This window comes from Arachis hypogaea, chromosome 2 (assembly GCF_003086295.3).
Source record: "Arachis hypogaea cultivar Tifrunner chromosome 2, arahy.Tifrunner.gnm2.J5K5, whole genome shotgun sequence".
Classification (NCBI taxonomy): Eukaryota; Viridiplantae; Streptophyta; class Magnoliopsida; order Fabales; family Fabaceae; genus Arachis; species Arachis hypogaea.
In genome coordinates this window covers 34,483,085-34,489,534 of record NC_092037.1, presented here as the reverse complement: position 1 = coordinate 34,489,534, position 6,450 = coordinate 34,483,085, and the positions used below count along the sequence as shown (strand labels likewise).

The 6,450-nt window shown below is 36.6% G+C and overlaps 1 non-coding gene across 1 annotated transcript; it reads right to left on the bottom strand.

The window, feature by feature from the left end:
- Positions 1–6,139: 6,139 nt before the first annotated feature.
- Positions 6,140–6,247, bottom strand: LOC112762852 (small nucleolar RNA R71). Its single transcript, XR_003182774.1, has one exon. It is a non-coding gene; the product is annotated as a small nucleolar RNA R71 (small nucleolar RNA).
- Between the last annotated feature and the right edge of the window lie 203 nt (positions 6,248–6,450).

The following is a 6,450-nucleotide window of genomic DNA, read 5'->3' as shown; positions in this document are numbered from 1 at the left end:
AAAATTCTGGTATTATTGGACGTGATACTTTAATTAGTGATTTATTTAAAGTCCATTTAGCTAATAATGTTCCATCTAGTCTTATGGTTATGCATGGTAATGGTATGAATGAAAAATCCTCCATGTTGTGGCACCAAAGGTTGGGACACATCTTCATTGAGAGAATGAAGAAATTAGTAAGTGATGGGGTTCTTGAACCTCTAGACTTTACTGATTTTGATACTTATGTGGATTGCATTAAGGGAAAGCAAACCAAAAATTCTCAAAAAGGTGCTAAGAGGAGTTTTGACATATTAGAAATAATTCACATTGACATATGTTGTCCTGATATATCCTTAAGTGGTCAGAAATACTTCATCTCCTTTATTGATGATTATTCACGATATATGTATCTCTATATGCTTCATAATAAATATGAGGCATTGGACACTTTTAAAGTTTATAAAGTTGAAGTAGAGAAACAATGCGGAAAGAAAATTAAGATCGTGGGATCAGATAGAGGTGGAAAATTCTATGGGAGATATACTGGAAGTAGGCAAGCACCTGGTCCATTTGCAAAGTATCTTCAAGAGCATGGTATTGTGGCACAATACACCATGCCTGACACACCAGATCAAAATGGTGTAGCTGAAAGAAGAAATAAGACTTTGCTGGATATGGTGAGGAGTATGCTTAGCAACTCCAATCTTCCTTTATCCTTGTGGAGTGAAGTCCTTAAGACAGCTGCGTATATATTAAATAGAGTTCCAACAAAGGCAGTTTCTAAAAAACCATTTGAGCTATGGAAAGGTTGGAAACCTAGTTTGAATCATATACGCATTTGGGGTTGTCCTGCTAAAGTTCGGGTTTATAATTCACAAGAAAGGAAGTTGGACCCAAGGACGATAAGTGCCTATTTTATCGGCTATTCAAAAAAGTCTAAGTGTTATAGATTTTATTGTCCCTCCCATTCAAGTAAAATAGTTAAATCTAGAAATGCAAGGTTTTTAGAGCATGATGTGAAAAGTGGGAGAAATCATCCTCTTAAAGTTGTTGAGAATGATAATGTTTGTCAAACCTCTCCATGTACAAGAGTGATTGTTCAATACAATGCCCATACAGATAGGGTCAATGTAGAACAACCTATTACTAATGTTCCACATCATGAAGATAATGTTCAAGTAGATCATATAGTGGAGGATCAAACTCTTCATAATGAAAATGTTGTTCAAGAACATATTGCTCAAGAGCAATTTCAAGAAGAGGGAGAACCTATTATGTCACTACCTTTACAAGAGGTTGATGATGCAACATTAAGAAGATCTTCAAGAATTAGAAAGCCTGCAATTTCTAGTGACTATGTAGTGTATCTTGCTGAGTCTGACTATGATGTTTGTGATGAAAATGACCCAACGACGTTTTCACAAGCAATGAAAAGTCGTAATTCCAATTTATGGCTAGATGCTATGAAGGATGAAATGAATTCTATGGCGGATAACCAAGTTTGGGATCTTGTAGAATTGCCTGATGGGGAAAAGGCCATTGGCTATAAATGGGTCTTTAAAACCAAGAAGGATTCATCAGGCAATATTGAGCGCTACAAGACTCGACTTGTTGCCAAAGGATTTACTCAAAGGGAAGGAGTTGACTACAGGGAAACCTTTTCTCCTGTTTCAAAGAAAGACTCTTTCCGCATCATTATGGCATTGGTAGTACACTTTGACATGGAATTACATCAAATAGATGTGAAAACGGCATTCCTTAATGGAGATTTGGAAGAAGAGCTCTATATGAGACAACTCGAAGGGCATATCTCAAGTGCTGGTAAGGAGTTAGTTTGCAAGCTTAAGAGACCAATGTATGGTCTTAAGCAGGCTTTCCGACAGTGGTATTTAAAGTTTCACAATATGATTTCTTCATTTGGGTTCATTGAGAATATTTCTGATCAATGTATATATCACAAGGTTAGTGGGAGCAAGATCTTATTTCTCATTTTATATGTAGATGATATTTTGCTTACAACAAATGATTTAGGGTTGTTACATGAAGTGAAATAATTTCTCTCTAGACATTTTGATATGAAAGATATGGGTGATGCATCTTATGTCATTAGCATAAAAATTCATAGAGATAAACATAAAGGAATTTTAGGTTTATCTCAAGAAGCCTATATTAACAAAGTTCTTGAGAGGTTTAAAATGCAAAATTGTTCACCAAGTGTTGCACCTATTGTGAAAGGTGACAAATTCTGCTTAGATCAATGTCCCAAAAATAAACTTGAAAAGAAACAGATACAAAATATTCCTTATGCTTTAGCCGTTGGAAGCCTGATGTATGCTCGGGTCTATACAAGACCTGATGATGAGCGGATAATTTATATACTTTTTGACATTGTTTTTAGTATGTTTTTAGTATGTTTTAGTTAGTTTTTATTATATTTTTATTAGTTTTTAGTTAAAATTTACTTTTCTGGACTTTACTATGAGCTTGTGTGTTTTTCTGTGATTTCAGGTATTTTCTGGCTGAAATTGAGGGACCTGAGCAAAAATCTGATTCAGAGGCTGAAAAGGACTGCAAGTGCTGTTGGATTCTGACCTCCCTGCACTCGAAGTGGATTTTCTGGAGCTACAGAAGCCCAATTGGCGCGCTCTCAATTGCATTGGAAAGTAGACCTCCTGGGCTTTCCAGAAATGTATAATATTCTATACTTTGATCGAGATTTGATGGCCCAAATAGGTGTTCCAAGTCAGCTCAAGAATTCTGGCGTAAAACGCCGGAACTGGCACAAGAATGGGAGTTAAACACCCAAACTGGCACAAAAGCTGGCGTTTAACTCCAAGAAGAGTCTCTACACGAAAATGCTTCATTGCTCAGCCCAAGCACACACCAAGTGGACCCAGAAGTGGATTTTTATATCATTTACTCATCTTTGTAAACCCTAAACTACTAGTTCTCTACAAATAGGACATTTTGCTATTGTATTTTCATCTTTCAATCTGAGATCTTTTGATCATGTTTTTATGATTGAACCCTTCTTGGGAGGCTGCCATTCGGCCATGCCTAGACCTTGTTCTTATGTATTTTCAACGGTGGAGTTTCTACACACCATAGATTAAGGTGTGGAGCTCTACTGTACCTCGAGTATTAATGCAATTACTATTGTTCTTCTATTCAATTTAGCTTATTCTTGTTCTAAGATATCACTTGTTCCTCAACTTGATGAATGTGATGATCCGTGACACGCATCATCATTCTCACCTATGAACGTGTGCCTGACAACCACCTCCGTTCTACCTTAGATTGAGTGGATATCTCTTAGATCCCTTAATCGGAATCTTCGAGGTATAAGCTAGAATTGATGGCGGCATTCAAGAGAATCCAGAAGGTCTAAACCTTGTCTGTGGTATTCTGAGTAGGATTCAAGGATTGAATGACTGTGACAAGCTTCAAACTCGCGATTGTGGAGCGTTAGTGACAGACGTAAAAGAATCACTGGATTCTATTACGACATGATCGAGAACCGACAGCTGAATAGCCGTGCTGTGACAGAGCGCGTTGAACATTTTCACTGAGAGGACGGGACTGTAGCCATTGACAACGGTGATGCCCAACATACAGCTTGCCATGGAAAGGAGTAAGAAGGATTGGATGAAGACAGTAGGAAAGCAGAGAGACGGAAGGGACAAAGCATCTTCATACGCTTATCTGAAATTCTCACCAATGAATTACATAAGTATCTCTATCTTTATGTTTTATTTATCTTTTATCCTCTATAACCATTTGAATCTGCCTGACTGAGATTTACAAGATGACCATAGCTTGCTTCATACCAACAATCTCCGTGGGATCGACCCTTACTCGCATAAGGTTTATTACTTGGATGACCCAGTGCACTTGCTGGTTAGTTGTGCGAAGTTGTGATAAAGAGTTGAGATTACAATTCTGCGTACCATGTTGATGGCGCCATTGATGATCACAATTTCGTGCACTAAGTTTTTGGAGCCGTTGCCGGGGAATTAAATGTCCTAAGTATAGTTTCGCATTTGTTCCCTACAATAACAGTGCCAAGTTTCGATCCGGCAACAACACCAAGTTTTTGGCGCCGTTGCCGGGGATTGTTTGAGTTTGGACAACTGACGGTTCATCTTGTTGCTTAGATTAGGTATTTTTCAGAATTTTTAAGAATGAATTCTAGTGTTTCAAGGTGATGTTTTCATCATCACCAAAGCTGATTGATTCTCATCAATTTAGCTCTTGAATGCAATGTTCTGCTGAAGCTTGGCTAGCCATGTCTAATTCCTTTAGACTGAAACTTTAGACTAACATTGCATGATTCCTGGAATTCTTATTAAAAATTTTGAATCTCTTTATTTTCTTTTCCACAAATTTTTGAAAAAACCAAAAAATTTTACAAAATCTTAAAAACCAAAATATTCTATGTTTCTTGTTGAGTCTAGTGTCTCATTTTAAGTTTGGTGTCAATTGCATGCTTCTGTTCTTCTTGCATTTTTCGAATTCATGCATGTGTCTTCATTGATCTTCAAGTTGTTCTTGATGATTTACTTGCTCTGATCTTGAAATTCTCTTGTTTTGTGTGTTTTGGTGTTTCTCATATGCATTCTCAACTTGTTAGTGTCAGTAGTATACAAACTCCTAAGTTTGGTGTCTTGCATGCATTGTTTATTTGATTTTAGTTGCATTTTGATTATTCCTCATTATAAAAATCCAAAAAAAAAATTTAATTTGTGTCTTTTCAAGTCAATAATACAGAGAATTGAAGATTCAGAACATACAGCAGAGGAATTACACAGAAAAAGCTGGGCGTTCAAAATGCCCAGTGAGGAAGAAAAACTGGCGTTTAAACGCCAGCCAGGGTGCCTGGCTGGGCGTTTAACGCCCAAAAGGATAGCATTTTGGGCGTTAAACGCCCAGAATGATATCCATTCTGTGCGTTTAACGCCAGGATGGCATAAGAGGGAAGATTCTGATTTTAATGCAAATTTTTTTTAAGTTTTCAAAATTTTTCAAAATCAAATCTTTTTCAAATCATATCTTTTCAATCATATATTTTCAAAATCAATTTCTTTCCATTTTCAAAAATACTTTCTAACAATTAATGATTTGATTCAACATTTCAAATATGTTGCCTTTTCTGTTGAGAAAGGTTTAATGTATGAATCATATCTTTTCTTGTTAGCCAAGTCATTAATTTTAAAAATCAAATCTTTTTTTTAAATTGTTTTTCAATCATATCTTTTCAATCATATCTTTTTAATCACATCTTTTTCAAAATAGTTTTCAATCATATCTTTTTGATTTCTAATTTCAAAATCTTTTTCAAAAATCACTTTATTTCTTTCTCGATCTTAGTTTTCGAAAATCATCAATCAATTTTCAAAATGTTTTTAAAATCTTTTTTCGAAAATTTCTTTCCCTCTTCTCACATCCTTCTATTTATGGACTGACACTCCTCCTCAATGCACAATTCGAACTCTATCTTTCTTGATAAGTTCAAATTCTTCTACCTCTTCCTTCTATTTTTCTTTTCCTCTGACACCTCAAGGAATCTCTATACTTTGACATAGAGGATTCCATATTTTCTTGTTTTCTTCTCTTTCATATGAGCAGGAGCAAAGACAAAAGCATTCTTGTTGAGGCTGACCCTGAACCTGAAAGGACCTTGAAGCGAAAGCTAAGAGAAGCTAAAGCATAACTCTCTGTAGAGGACCTAACAGAAATCTTCAAAGAAGAGGACATGGCAGCCGAAAACAACAACAATGCCAACAATGCAAGGAAGGTGCTGGGTGACTTTACTGCACCTACTCCCGAATTCTATGGGAGAAGCATCTCTATCCCTGCCATTGGAGCAAACAACTTTGAGCTTAAACCTCAATTAGTTTCTCTAATGCAACAGAATTGCAAGTTCCATGGACTTCCATTGGAAGATCCTCATCAGTTTTTAGCTGAATTCTTGCAAATCTGTGATACTGTCAAGACCAATGGGGTTGACCCTGAGGTCTACAGACTTATGCTATTCCCTTTTGCTGTAAGAGACAGAGCTAGGATATGGTTAGACTCACAACCTAAAGAAAGCTTGAACTCTTGGGAAAAGCTAGTCAATGCCTTCCTGGCAAAGTTCTTTCCACCTCAAAAATTGAGTATGCTTAGAGTGGAAGTCCAAACCTTCAGACAGAAGGAAGATGAATCCCTCTATGAAGCTTGGGAAAGATACAAACAATTGATCAAAAAGTGTCCTTCTGACATGCTTTCTGAATGGAGCATCATAGGTATCTTCTATGATGGTCTGTCTGAACTGTCCAAGATGTCATTGGATAGCTCTGCTGGAGGATCTCTTCATCTGAAGAAGATGCCTGTAGAAGCTCAAGAACTCATTGAAATGGTTGCAAATAACCAATTCATGTACACTTCTGAAAGGAATCCTGTGAACAATGGGACGAATCAGAAGAAATG